Raw genomic sequence first — 15852 nt, 5'->3', positions numbered from 1 at the left:
AACGTGACCCCAACTTTTTTTGAATGGAAAAAGGCAAGGAATTGGGATTGTTAATTTTTTTCTCAATGTTTAGATGGTCGATAAAGAAAATTAAATAACACTTGAAGGGCATTTGTATCTTTTTCAAATACCACTTAACGACTGATTAACAATTAGTTAATAAGAAATAGAGAGTACTAATCAGGAATTTTCACCAATTTAGAAAAATAAGAAAAGTTTTTTTTGGTTGATTTCTCTACGACAATTTTGATTACTAATCAATATTAACTTTAGGCATTTCTTTGTGCAACTATATAATAAAAGTCTCCTAGTAAGTAGATCACCATAAAAATATAGATATAAATAAAATTATTTGATTCTGGTGATTTTTTATTTAGCTAACGTGGGTCCAATCTTTTTAAAGGTGAGTTAATCAAATCCAAAAGTTCTTGGGTGAACTTCTGAATTTTATATAAACTTTTTTTAGAATCTTTTTTTACTTGCATATAGTGTAATTTGTGTGAAATTTTGAGTTTTATATTTTTTGGGGAATTTTGAATTTTATATAAACTTATAAAAGAAAAACTTTGATGAAAATATTTGGATAAAATACATATACTCACCCTATACCTTGGGGTAGTGACACTTAATGTCCGTGAACTTTCATTTGTGACAAAAAGCTACCCTATGCTTCAAGATTCAGGTGCTGTTTGGTACTCTTTACATCTCGTGGATGGACCATTTCAGTCCACGCCATGAGATGAAAGTAGCGTTCGGTTCATTGTGGATGGGACCGGTCTACATTATCTCGTGGACCAGTCCCGTTCACACTCTAATTTCTCGGCAATGGCTTCTTCTCGTGGATGGATTTCTTCCATAGGTTGTCTTTGATAAAGTGTTTCACGCACAATATCTATAACCCTATATCTTGTTCAAGGTCTCCTCCGCCAAACCTTTGCTGTTGTGCTCCACCGCCACCGCCTCTGCGTGCTCCACCGCCTCTGTTGTGCTCCACCGCCTTTGCGTCCTCCACTGCCTCTACTGTGCTCCACCGACGCTGCCCAAGTTCTTCATTGAAGGTAAGACCCATGTTGCATCCTTTTTTGATCTTTAACAACATCCTCTCTTTTTTTTTTCTCTTCACCGAACCTCTATGTTGCTTTCCTGTTTTTTTTATTGTTTTTTTTTTTTTGTTTCTTTCTGGGTATTGCATTGGTGGGTTGGTGGTCACAATCTCCAGCATGCGTGTTCTTTAGTTTTCGGTATTGCGTTGCAGTCTTTTTTTCTCCTTTCTCTCTTTTATTCTTCTCCTATTATATTGATCATCTTTTCTTCCATTATTTAACTCTATTACAAATTTTAGATTTATTTTTATTCTATGAAAAATAGGTAAAAAATACTTAAAACCAAATTATACCTATGAATTTGCACAAAATTCCACTGATCACATTTTCCTGTGATTCAAACAGTGCTTGGCATTATTACTGCTTGTGAATAGAATTGGTCATATGACACAATAATATCAACTACAAGAATTTATATTGGAAAAATAAAATAAAACAAAGAATCAATTATAGTGATGAAATAAAATACTTATTTAGGTGCAATAGGATGATACTCACTCAGATGAGAGCAGAGATGGGTCACCAATAGGATAATACTCCCTATTAACCTCCACCACCTGCTTTGCAGATGAGAGTAGAGCTGGTTTTCGAATATGAAAGTTACTATTTTCAAGTCCACAGAACTTATTAGGCAAAGCACAAACAAACCCATTCAGGCCACCACTGGGAATGTCAGCATCAATGAAATAATATTTTTTTATATTTAATATATATTTTTAATTATTTTACTATTGTTTTATAAAAAAAATTGATATTTTTTGGTTAATATTAATTCATTGATGCATTTTTTTAAATATTTATCATACAAAATGCAAAAATTACATATTTATAATTAACTGTGTATATCATTAATTCCATGTACATGAGATACATAGAATCAAAAAAGTGTACAGAAACACCACTATGGGTGTGGACTGGTCCTATCCACATAGGTTGTCCACAGTTTAAAATAGTTATGGACTATGATGTGGTGTGGATTTGTTATGGACACGACTCTCGGCAACACGCTGTGTCGCAACCACAGGCAGCAGCGCGCCGCGGTACAGTATGCCAGCCGCCCGGCAGCAGCACACACCTCACAGCAACAGCAAGGTGGGTCACACGCGCCAACATAGAGCGGGGCCCACACGCCAGCTGTACCTTTCCCTTATCCCCTATTTTTGTGTTTCCCTTAGAAGTAGGAGTTTGAGTTTCGATAGAAGTTTAAGTTGCGATAAGAGAGGGACTACCTTAGCCGAATACAAGAAGGAAACCCTCCTATAATCTTCTATTTAAGGAGCTGATTTATTCAATAAAGGTATCGAATTTTCAGTCAAGAAGAGAACAAGGAGAGTTAGGTGATCTCTTGAACAAATCATCCCTCAGTCCGCCATCATAGGGTCAACTCGCAAAGGGAAGGCAAGGAGAAGGCAAGGAGTTTTCCCAGCAAACCGCCCCGTGACGAGATCCTACGCCCGGGCCCATAACATTTTGGTATCAGAGCCGAGTGTCATGGGCGACATGGAGCAGCTATCGACTAGGGTTCACGAGCTGGAACACCGTCTCGTGGAAAATCATGCGGAGGTAAGGGAAGTTAAAGAGGACGTCAGGGAACTTCGGCGTCTACTGGAGTTATACTTCTCCACCAGAGAAGGGAGCCCTGAAGGGGCAGCCACTCATCACAGCCGCCACCCAAATCGGGCAAAGGGCTCCGGTGAGCGATAGAGTGACACACCAACAGCAGCAACCATACCCAAATACAGTCGTCTGGAGTTCCCCTCATACAGCGGCAACGGTGACCCACTTGGATGGTTGTGCCGCTGTGAGCAATTCTTCCGCAATCAGCGCACAGAAGAGAAGGACAAGGTCAGCCTGGCAGCATTCCACTTGACCGATGAAGCACAGCTCTGGTTCTATCGAGTGGAGCAGGAGGAACCAGGCCTTAGTTGGGGCCAGTTCAAGTCATATTGCCTCCTCCGGTTCGGGCCCCCATTAACGAGCAACCCCTTGGGGGAGCTCATTAACCTCAAGCAGACCGGGACCGTCGCGGAGTATCAGCAGCAGTTTCAAACCCTTCTCGCCAGAGCCTCTTCGGTTCGGCCAGACCAGCAGGTGGATATGTTCACAGTCGGCCTATCGGAACTTCTGAGGGTTGATGTGGAGATGCAGAGCCCACCCAACTTGGTCACAGCAATGAATCTAGCCCGAGCGTTCGAGCGCAAGCTACAGATCAGCTGAGGGCCGTCCAGCATGGGGCGTCCCGCAACGACTTGGGCGAACCCAAGATCTACCATAGGAGGGCCTTCAATGGCCGCCAACAGGGAACAACGCCCTTTCACCAGCAACACCACCCGAGCTGCAACTAGCATGGGTAGCAGCACGACAGCACCTCCCATCAGACGCTTATCCAGGGCCGAGATGGAAGAGCGTCGAGCCAAGGGCCAATGCTTCAACTGTGACGAGTTGTACTCAGCCGGCCACCGTTGCAAGCGGTTATTCTGCCTCCTAGTAGACGAGCTGGAGGAGGAAGAAGATGAACAGTCGGCACAAGAACCCGAGATCTCCCTCCATGCCATCACTGGAGTCCAAAACTCCCAAACCATGCAGCTGCAGGCCTAGGTGGCAAGAAAACAGGTACGGATTCTGGTTGACTCAGGGAGCACCCACAACTTCATCAGCAAGCAGGCTGCGCTCCGACTGAAGCTACCAATGGAAGACAGGCTGCGGCTCTAGGTGGCTATAGCAAACGGGGAGAGAATTCACAGTCCAGGGATCTGCCGAAGCGTCCAAATCCAGGTGGATTCTGAACCATTCCTCGCAGATCTATTTGTACTGACCTTAGACGAGTTCGACATAGTGTTGGGGATTAAGTGGCTCATCACCCTCGGCCCCATCCTATGGGATTTCAACTCCTTGACCATGACATTTGACTTACATGGGAAGTGGGTCACCTGGAAAGGGACCAAGATGAGAGCAAGGAAACCACAGGTGCATACTCTCCATGGCGATGCCTTGCACACCGCGGAGATGGAGAGGCTTCTTGCCGACTTTTCATACGTGTTCTCAGAGCCTAAGGGCCTTCCACCTGGCCGGTCGTGTGACCATCGGATCCCATTAATACCAGGGGCAGGACCCATCGCCGTGAGGTCGTACCGCTACCCGCACCTACAGAAGGATGATATAGAGAGGCAGTGTGCAGAGATGCCAGAACAGGGAATTATACGCCCCAGCCGCTCTCCATTCTCTTCACCAGTCTTATTGGTGCCAAAGCAAGACAGCACCTGGAGATTTTGTGTGGACTACAGGGAGCTCAACAGTAGAACCGTCAAGGACAAGTTCCCGATCCCGGTGGTAGACGAATTACTAGATGAGCTCCATGGGTCTTAGTACTTTTCTAAGCTGGATCTCAGGTCAGGTTACTTCCAGGTCTGAATGGCCCCTAAAGATGTGGAGAAAACAGCCTTCCGAACGCATCACGGCCACTTTGAATTCTTGGTCATGCCTTTTGGTCTCACCAATGCCCCATCTACATTCCAGGCCCTAATGAACGAGGTATTTCGGCCCCACCTCCGCAGGTTCATCCTAGTATTTTTCGACGATATCTTGATTTACAGTACTTCGTGGGTGGAGCACGTTTGTCACCTAAGGACAGTTCTGGAGCTGCTACGACAGCACAAGCTCTTCCTAAAACGAACCAAGTGCTCCTTTGGAGAGCCTCAGGTCCGTTACCTAGGCCATATAGTCAGCAGGGAAGGAGTCTCGGTAGATAATTCCAAGAGTCAGGCCATCCGGGAGTGGCCAAAGCCGTAGACCATCAGGGCTCTCCGCGGGTTCTTGGGACTCACGGGATACTACCACAAGTTTGTAAGGGACTATGGACTCCTGGCGGCCCCATTGACCAAGATGTTGAAGAAGAATGCATTTCAATGGGATGAAGCAGCTAACACCGCTTTCACAAACCTAAGGGACGCACTCTCCACTACCCCCGTGCTGCAACTACCAAACTTTGAGCAAGAATTTACGGTAGAATGTGATGCGTCTAGCATAGGCATCGGAGCAGTACTGCAACAGAAAGGGCACCCCATAGCCTTCTTTAGCTGCAAACTAGCAGATCGGCACCTCAAGCTACCGGCCTACGAGCGCGAATTGATCGGACTGGCCAAGGCCGTCCCGCACTAGAGGCCGTATTTGTGGGGCAGACCCTTCATTGTCAAGACAGACCACTACAGCCTCAAATACCTTCTAGAACAGCGGCTTACTACTCCACCCCAACAGCAGTGGGCAAGCAAACTGCTAGGAATTTGACTTCCGCGTAGACCACAAGGCGGGAGCCTCCAACCGGGCCGCTGATGCGCTGTCCAGGCGAGAAGAGGACACGGCGCACCTCTGCGCGGTCTCCCAGCCCCGCGTGACCCTACTGGAGAACCTAAGGAGCGTGTTGCCCCAATCACCCATGTGGAGAGACCTGATGCAAGAGTTACAGTCGGGCACAACCAAACCAAACTGGACCATCCACGAGGGACTTGCGCTGTACAAAGGAAGGGTATATCTCCCAATCGATTGTCCCTTGATTCTAGCTATCCTCGCCAACATCCACAACGCCACCCATGAAGGGGTGCAGAAGACGTTACACTGTGTCCGTGCAGACTTTCATTGGCATGGTATGCGAGGCTCGGTTAGGGATTTCATCCAGAACTGCTCCGTATGTCAACAACAAAAGTGGGAGAACTTACACCCAGCAGGACTCCTGCAGCCCCTTGCACTCCCAACGTAGATCTGGGTCGATATCTCTATGGACTTCGTTGAAGGCTTGCCTAAGGTCGGAGGGAAATCCATCTTATTCGTAGTGGTGGACTGCTTCTCAAAATATGCTCATTTCATTCCATTGTCCCACCCCTACAGCGCAGTTTCTGTGGCCCACGCCTTTTTCACACACATCTTCCGCCTACATGGGCTGCCCGAGACCATCGTCAGTGACAGGGATGCAGTCTTCACCAGCACCTTCTGGAAGGAGCTGTTCAGATTACAGGGCACGACCCTAGCCTTTTCCTCCGCCTATCATCCATAGATGGACGGGCAAACGGAGGTTGTCAATCGCACCATAGAAATGTACCTCCGTTGCTTCATGGGGGACCAACCACGACGCTGGGTGGACTGCCTTCCTTGGGCCAAATACTGCTACAACACATCTTACCACTCGTCCCTCGGCATGACTCCCTTCCGCATGGTGTATGGGCGAGACCCTCCTCGTCTTCTCTCCTACGAACCGGGTTCAACACGGTTGGAAGAAGTAGACCGTAGCCTCCAAGACCGCGATGCCCTACTGGCTGAAGTCTCCTTACGGTTGCAGCAAGCACAGGCACGTATGAAGATAGCCTACGATCAGCACCGCCGCGAGGTCACCTTCCAGCCAGGACAGTTCATTTGGCTAAAGCTCCAGCCCTACCGACAGCTCTCCCTCAGGCGACGGGGGCCCCAAAAGCTGACCCCAAGGTTTTACGGGCCCTTCAAAGTTCTTCGACAGATCGGGAAGGTTGCCTATCAACTGGAACTGCCCGAGCACAACAAAATCCACGATGTCTTTCATGTGTCCCTACTAAAGCCTTTTACAGGGACTCCCCCAACGCAAGTGCCTCCTCTACCCCCTCTCAAGGACGGCAGACCCATCCTCCAACCTAGAGCTCTCGTCCGGTCACGCATCAATCAGGGCACCTTCGAGGTTCTAGTAGACTGGGACGGACTACCATCAACGGAGGCCACTTGGATTCCATGGACCGACCTGCACAACGCCTACCCCGACCTCGAGCTTGAGGACAAGCTCGTTGCCCAGGAGGGGTGTAATGTTATGGACATGACTCCCGGCAACACACTGCGTCACAACCATAGGCAGCAGCGCGCCTAGCGGCACGCATTGCCCGACAGCGTGCCGCGGCACAAGCGGCACGCACCACCCGGCAGCGCGCCGTGGTACAGTCTGTCAGCCGCCCAACAGCAACATGCACCGCACGGCAACAGCACTGGGCAGCAGCACGCACCGCATGGCAGCGGCATGCACCACACGGCAACAGCATGCACCTCACAGCAGCAGCAAGGTGGGTCATGCACGCCGACGTAGAGCGGGGCCCACACGCCAGTTGTACCTTTCCCTTATCCCCTATTTTTGTGTTTCCCTTAGAAGTAGGAGTTTGAGTTTCGATAGAAGTTTAAGTTGCGATAAGAGAGGGACTACCTTAGCCGAATACAAGAAGGAAACCCTCCTGTAATCTCCTATTTAAGGAGCTGATTTATTCAATAAAGGTATCGAATTTTCAGTCAAGAAGAGAACAAGGAGAGTTGGGTGATCTCTTGAACAAATCACCCCTCGGTCCGCCATTATAGGGTCAACTCGCAAAGGGAAGGCAAGGAGTTTTTCCAGCAAACCGCCCCGTGACGAAATCCTACGCACGGGCCCATAACAGGATTGGTCCCTACCACAGGGTGTGATGTGGACTAGTCCACACCCACCAATTTCTCATCCACACTACACAACACCCGCTCAAACACTCTTATTCCCATGAGCATTTTTTATAAGACCATCTAATCCTCTCCTTTATTGTATACCTGTGGATGCTCTATCTCTTTTAACTCTCCTTCATCTCCTCTTAAACAAATAAAAATAACAAAATGAAAGAAGATAAAAAAAATTTCGAAACTTGAATTTTGAAGCATCCACAGGTATTGAAGTATGCAAAGATCATTTCATAGGCTCGTAGATGAGAACGTATGCAAATGGTTTTATGACTTGTGAGTTTTCTAAATTGGTTAAAATCAACGATGATTGACATTTATGTCTTTAAACACTCTCTCTCTCTTAAATAAATGAAAAAAAAAGGAAAAATTCAAAACTTAAGTTTTGGAGATACACTAAAAGAGAAAGCAAAAGAGTATTATAAAAGTTTATAACTGATTAAATGCTAACAACGAGAGAATAGAGTATTGAAATCTAAAAGAAAAGGTAGCGTTATTTCATTTGAGTAGATAAGTGTCACTACCCCAAAGCACATAAGCTGTAGTTCTTTATATTTTACCCAAAACATATAAGAAAACATTGGTTTGAAAGAGCCTTTTGTTTTGTTTTGTCTTTGGTGTGGGTTGCTATTTGGTACAGTGTACAGCGTATACGCCAATCCCCTAATTTATTTTTTACTTCAACTATTACTTTGAATAAGATTTATTTTCTCATGAAAGAAAGGACAATCATCTAACAAGACATCGTCTTTTTCATTTATTCACTCTTTAAATTTTCTTTATTTAAAAAATCATTAATTTTTCTTTTTTTTCAACTTCCATTTGATACTTTGGATGAGTGAGTGCTAACTTAGGGATGACAATTTCCACCCAGTCAGATAAATAATCTTTATATCTCAATGGAGTTTTTTTTTTAGTTTTAAAAATGGACTTTGGGAAGGGGATGAGTTTTGGGGTGTTTTTTTAGTTTTAAAAATGAATTTTGGGACGGGAATGAGTATTGGGATTTTGAAATCAGTATGGGTAAAGGTAGAATATAGTATTAAGGCTAAACCTGACGACCATTGATTAGTATTGGTTTCTGTCTCAGATTTTATGAATTATGAACTTAAAAATTAAGTGCTGCTTATTAACTTTATTGTTGTAAGGCATATGAACTTATATATTATATGTTAGATTTAATAATGTTTTGAATCTTATGTGAAGGATAAATGAAAATTTGTGTTTTTTATATATTTTAATGGAATAATTGAAATTTTTGATATTTATTTGTATTTTTTCTTATTTATTACTTACATGAAATACCAAGAAATTAAACATGATTCTAGACCCAACTCACCAATCCAACCTGCCCTACTCTTAAATGCAAGAAGAGTAGGCCAGTAGGGCCAGAGGAGGGTCTTGTATTTTTATGTACAGGAACAGTTTAGATTTTGAAAATTCAACCCATTGCTAGTTTTCAAGAAATTACAAGTTGGAAAGCTTGAGGAGATAGGAAGAGTATAAAACTTACAAAATCCTCCCCCAACCCCACCCGTTACCATCCTTATGAGTACTATCCAAACTCAATCGGGACTATTAGTGCAAACAACCAACACACTCGTGACAGTCTAGATTGCCAATTTATTGTATATGGTGGCTGAGTTTGGAACAGGTAAAGCGTGCATTTGTGCAATAAAGAATAAAGATGATTATCAAAAGCCAACTTGTTTTTGTTTAAAAAACAAAAAACAAAAAACATGGTTCAGATTTCAGAAACATTTGTTGCATTTTAAAGAAACAAATGAAAACAAAAACATAAATATAAAACACACCCTTAATTACTTTTTTAAGGTTCATCAAGTATCACTTTATAAAAATTAGGGATTTTTGGACTATACTCCCTTTCAGAAATCTTTTTGCAGCCAAATTAATAAAAAAAGTGTGTAAGACAAAACAACATGAGAAAATTGAGATTCCACGTCTGCCTAAATAAATTTAACAGAAAAGAATATGAATAATTAAATACACTTACCTGGATAAATAGCTTCTTCCTAAACTAACAAGGCATAATTCTCTAACTAAATTTTAAAATAGATCGCCGGCCCAAAGGTATACAAACCTAAGCACGTGGCGGGGGCCCAATATTATTCCTTTAAACCAGGGCCCAATACTAGTCGTGTCTTGGGTTCACGACTTTGTTGTGGACTTTTTGTCTATTCTCCATTGCGCGCCTATAGAAGAAAATAAGGACCTTCCTCCTTGGCCTAAAAAATAGACGCAAACTATAGACCTAAAATACGAAACAAACAAATACAGAATTCATAATAATTTTTTATTTGAGATTATCATTAGAAGTAAAATTGAAGTTGGCACAATTGGTCTGCTTGATCAGTAGTAAAGAACTGAACCCAACCCTTTTCATCCCCAGATCAAACTGAAGTAGATTATCCTCCATCTGGTGTCCTCCTATCACGATCGAGGTCCTAGGATTGGCCCCACCATCCACAAACCCCAAACACACCACCTCTTCCTCCTTCTCCCCAACCATCCTGACCATTGAATTCGCCCCGAAGATTCTCCAAAATATGTCATCTCTCTCCATCACCAGATCAATGGTTGGAACAGCCGGTCCCACTCTCGTACTGAAAACATCGTTTGATGCGTAGCATACGCTGAAAGGCTTCAATGGGTCTGTCATGGTGAGATTCAGTGAAGCTGCCTCCGTGATAAAAGCGGCCGTCAAGGCTTTGTATATCGAAGTTTCCATCGTGGTGTAGGGAACGACGGTGCTGATTTTGGTCCCACCAAAACCGTTCTGATCAATGGCCAGAAGCGTCTTGTTTAATTCTAGGGCCTTTCCGTTAACTTTGACTGAAGTAACTCCTATGAAGTACTCATCGGACGGATGTCCTGCGTAGGTAATGACGGTGTTTCCCACCGGATTAAGAAGAAGAGGAGTATAAATTAGGAATTTGGAGAGGTCAATTTCGGGAAGGAACACGTAGGGACCGCCGGTAGCGAAGAACGCGACACCAGGAGCTGATGCAGAACTGGACAAACATAGAGCAAACAAGTAAGGCGAAGAGAAGGCATTGCTAACCTGCGCCGGGAGGGAAAAGTTCGACCGACCCAATGCGGCTAACCCGGTGACGCCCTGTGCGAGACCTTTGAGCAGAGAAGTTGGAGAGCAGGAGAACACAAAATCCCCTATCAGTGCGAGTCGGCCGGGGTTGTATCCATCGGTGGTAGGCAAGGCGAGCGAGTCGATGAGAGCTTCGGCTACGGTGGTTTCCCGAGTTACTGAGTTTTCAGGGAAGAGTGAACAGGAGTCGTTAGCGCAGCCGGGCCCCGGTGCATGGAAGCAATTGGAGCAAGCGAGGGAGTTGAGAGAAACGCAAAGGGATGAGTTACAGGGGATGGGTTGATAAGTTTGGGAGTTGTAGTTGTTGTCGCAGTCGATCCAACTGAAAGAGGCACCGATGTCGAGGAGCAATTTAACGGGTTTGAGGGGGGTTTTCTGGTTAACAGTAACGGTGTACTGGAGAGTAGATGGGTCTTTGGTAATGGGTGTGAGAAGGGCTGTCGGCAGAGATAAAGCGGAAGAGTAGGACAAGAAGAAGAAGAAGAAGAAGAGAGACATGATTTCAAAGTGTTCAACTGTAATGGCTTAATTCTCTCTTTTTAAAAGTTAAGTAATAAGGAGGACGTATTGAGTCTATTGACGTAATTTGAAGTAGGTACGACCGCCAATTACAGTTTAAAACAGGGTAAATAAATGCAAAAGCCTATGCAGCAGCTGTGAGTGTACAGCAGATCTGGACTCCAGCGATTTGACTCCTCGACCTCGACTCGACACGTAAATGGTAGTAGGTTAGTAGCACATAAATTGGAGTTGTGGCCCAAAGCCAACACAACTCAACTTGCTTATCACGGTTCTCGCTTTTTTGATGCATTTAACGATAGGCATTAGTCTTTTTTCTGAGACGAGATATGCTCCTCCGTGAATAATAATTAACAAATACGGGAAATGTTACCGATGCACGATGCATGATAGGATGTGCGCGTGTGCGAAGCGCTTCACCTTTGAGAGCAGATCTGGTCTTCTTTTTTCTCGTTGCCAATGACCGTATGATCAATGAGATGGATGTACTGATGTAAAAGGGACACGGCCCATCTCCCATGAATAGAATAATAAATAGAAGTATTCTTTATTCTCGATGTGTGATCAGGATATACTGTTAGGTCAGTGTGAGGCGCCCGTGAGCAGATACGGACTCTTTTAACGTGGGTTGCATATTCTTTTTATCGTGGATTGCATCATTTGTCTTGAGGCTGCGTTTGAAATCGGATAAAATCAAGAACAATGTATAAGTTAAGGTCGGTTCAATTTTGTTGGTGTTTGGAAGAAGTGTGTAATCATGATTGATGGAAAATTTCATCCCATTCAGTTTTGCATGTGTTTGGATGGAGTGGAGTTTTATGTCATGAATCGGTGTAAAACCTCATCAAAAGTGAAGTTTTACATCAATTATCGATGTAAAACTTTATACTAATTATATCATGTTTTTCAAAAATGCAACGATCACTTCTTCATGGTTCAGTGTAAAACATCATCGTTATACTCACCACTCAGTTACATGAACACGAACATGAGTATATTTGGGGAAGGACCAACTTGAGCCGACTCAAATGACCGGGTTGTCAAGGTCAGTCTTTTTGTTGGATTAATTGGAAATAGAACTGGGGAGACTGATGAGTTCAATAACAATTGCTATGTTTGGTTCCATGTGCGTTTATTGAAAAAACGTTGCCACATCAGTGCCACATAGGCATTAGCATTTATTGCATATGAAACAAGACTGAAACAACTGTTTGGTTTCACCGTTTATCAAATAAATGGTAGAAAATTAAAACGCTTTCATCTTTGTGCATGGGGCATTTGGGGAAACATCAAATTCTTATTTTCCCCCAACGCCCCAACGTTTCTTGAAACCAAATGCTGATGTGGCATACTTTAATGGGTATTAATCTAAGGTGGAGAACAAAAAACGTTTAAAGTGAAATCCAACCAAACAACAAAAACAAGAAACGTTTAAAGTAAAAAAGTACAAACAAACGTTTAAAGTGAAAAAGTACAAACAAATGGCCTATCCATAAACACCCATGGAACACCCACGGAACCAAACACATACTATATGTTTCGTTTCATTCATGTCATTTGACAGGTTTCGATACAGTGCTAGAGCTTCTTGATTGACAGATGCATCTATCTCACAGCCAAGGTTTAAAATTTTGATATGATACGCCCGATACAGGATACAGGCGTAGCGTATCTTTCAAAACCAGATACGGGATACACATGAAAATCGGATGTCTCATCTTTTTTTCATGCATATTGGACTCGTATCGGACCATATCAAGGCGTACCAGGGGCATATCGAGGCATATCGAGGGTGTATTGGGGCGTATCGACAAAAAAGATACAACCAAAATCTGAAAAAAAAAATAAAGGAGAAAAGCAAGTTTCTTTTCCATGAAATAAGCCTTATTTCACCCCTAAATGATTATAAAACTCCAAACTTCATTCTTAGAGTGCTAGATTTCCAAAAATTTGCAAGAAACAAGTGTGAATCGTTAATTTTTTTGAAAATTTTTCAAATTTTGAAAAAATATAGCAAAAATAGGTACATTTTTTTTTCAATTTTTTATAATATCTTGTGATTTCTTTTTTTCTTGAATGTTTAATTTTATGTTGATCTACATTTCTTACATTCAAAATCATAATTTTTTGTGTTATTAATAAATTTATGGAAATTTCATGAAGATATTTAGGGAAAATATAAATTAATAAAAAATTTGAAAATGTAATTTTTCTTTGCATATAAAGACTAAATATGTTTTAGATCTATGGATTTATCTATCATATCCATAGAGCAATTGAAATTTCTTCGTTAGTATTTTTTTATTTTTTATATTTTTATAATTAAAAATAAATAATAATTAATTGTATTTTATCATTTCATCACAACAATTGAATATATTATAATTCTATGGATGATCTATCATATCCACAAACCAATTGAAATTTCTTATTTAATATTTTTTTTTATTTTTATATTTTTAAAATTAAAATATAAATAAATAATTAATTATATTTTATCATTTGATCACAATGATTGAATATATTATAATTCTATGGATGATCTATCATATCCACAAAGCAATTGAAATTTCTTCTTTAATAACTATTTTTTGAATATATTATATAATATTTATTTATTTTTTATATTCTTGAAAATAAATAATAAATAATTATTGATTATATTTTCACTTAGAAGTTGTGCTAATGCATGTTTTATGGTGGGATAGGAGAGTTGAGTTTTTCCCATCCTATAAAACATTAAAACTTAAGAATTATAATTTATAAATTATAGTTAAGCATATGATTTTTAATGAAATTATAATTAACTATAATATATTTCTTCATAAACCATTAAAATATATTAATTTAATGCATATACACCTCATTGAGGTCTTATATTTAATGTTATTGATTTATTTTTATGATTTATTAAGTATTTATAATGTTTCTAAGTGTATTTATGCATATTTTAGTTTTTCTCCCATATGCATGCATATCCAAAACATATCCCGCTACATCTCTTAAAATTGCCTTTCTAATACACTTACATTTAGGATACTTTGAACGTTGTTCACAGCCAACGCCTCTACAATCAATGGGTGCCGATACTTTTAAAGTAATTTGCTGGAACCTTCTCTAAAGTTTATGGTAGTCGTTAAAACTTTCCCTATTTTTTTTTGTCAATGGCACTATGGCAGGAAATCGAGTTAGTGCTCGCAAGAACATGGTTACACCAATCGCATAATCCCTTGCATCCTTGCATCGGGAATAACTCCCATATTAATATGCAGATATTCTAAATGTATGGTGTAAAAAAGCTGTGCAAACAGTGTGATCACAGTCTTCTAAGCACCGAAGAACTTTATTTTTTTGTTAAAAAACTGCTATTGAGAAAACAACAACCAAAGAAAAACAGAGAACATCAACACAAAAAACAGAACCAACCAGATTGAAACTAAGACTAAGGGGGCTTCTGAGCATCCTTGATTAAACAGCTCCCTTGCACCATCATCGAACTATGGAGCCAAGTGGGCAAAGAGGGGAGGAAGAAAGAAAAGAACGAACCTCATTTACTTGCAGCGAGAAAACGAATAGTCATTCGTTGACACTATATTTGGCGATGGTATTTGGGCGCCAAACTAAATCAGCACTGTTGTCACATCATCTGCATCGTGGTTGCAGAAACAATCCACCGTGTCATTTAACGTAATGGAGCAGTGGAAAGGAATATTTAACGGCGGTTTCGACTGAAATGAATAATTTATTATTTTATTAAAATTTGAATACCCGCCAAACCTTTTTTTCAGATTCCCTGTTTCTTTCTCTGGCTCGTCATGCCTCCTCTGCTCCTCTCCTTGTTCCACCGTTCACCGGGGATGGTTGTGCCACCGGTACACACAATCTCTACCAATCGGTATCTCTCCTTTTTGTTCTTTCTTCTTCCTCCCTCTTTGTCCAAATGGGTAACCCAATACTCAACTGGAACAACTTTTCTTCCCTTTTCCTCCAAATCGGCAACCGCCTTCATTTTCTCCAAACTTCCAAAGTCAGAGAAACTCCCCACCTTAGTTCTCCTTCTCTACTAAAGCAGCATGTGATAAAATAAAACAAAATAGGCCGAAGCTAGAGCAAATCATTCATTCTTCTTCAACCCAACACTCATCGCCGAACCACTCCACTACAAGCGCAACCACCAGTGGCTTGAGGACCACAAACATTTTTCTCTCCCTAAGTCCGATAAATAGCATTTGTTTAAGAACCTTAGACATTGTGTACGAAGTTTTATTCTTTTTAGTTTTCTCTTTTTTTTTTTTTTGTGCTGAAAGACATTGTAAAGCTTGCTGGGTCTTCTCTATCTCCAACCGTTCTTGTATTGTCCAACATAAATGGCTTGTATTCTCTTTGATACAACTTTAGTTTTAGTTGTTTTCAACGAACTTGAGACTGGTAAGAAATAGGAGATTGTCTCTGTTTGGGGGTTCTGGTTCATGGGTCAATGGATGTTAATAAGCCATCGTGGAATGCATCCCAGATAAAAGAGGACCCATAGAAATAATCAACTTGGATTTTTATTAATGGATAGAAATAACATTTCATTATGGTAACAAAGACTAGTTCAAATTCAAATTATCAAAGCAA

General features: G+C 41.7%; 1 pseudogene across 1 annotated transcript; it reads right to left on the bottom strand.

Annotated features, from left to right (window-relative positions):
• Positions 1-9865: 9865 nt before the first annotated feature.
• LOC104596436 (putative aspartic proteinase GIP2 pseudogene) lies at positions 9866-11422 on the bottom strand (annotated as a pseudogene). Its single transcript, XR_016080656.1, has one exon. The product of XR_016080656.1 is annotated as a putative aspartic proteinase GIP2 pseudogene (transcript).
• Between the last annotated feature and the right edge of the window lie 4430 nt (positions 11423-15852).

Source organism: Nelumbo nucifera, chromosome 1, assembly GCF_055504915.1.
Source record: "Nelumbo nucifera cultivar China Antique chromosome 1, China Antique-T2T, whole genome shotgun sequence".
In the NCBI taxonomy this organism is placed as follows: domain Eukaryota; kingdom Viridiplantae; phylum Streptophyta; class Magnoliopsida; order Proteales; family Nelumbonaceae; genus Nelumbo; species Nelumbo nucifera.
The sequence above is the reverse complement of the archived record's forward strand: the minus strand, read 5'-3'. Positions and strand labels throughout refer to the sequence as shown.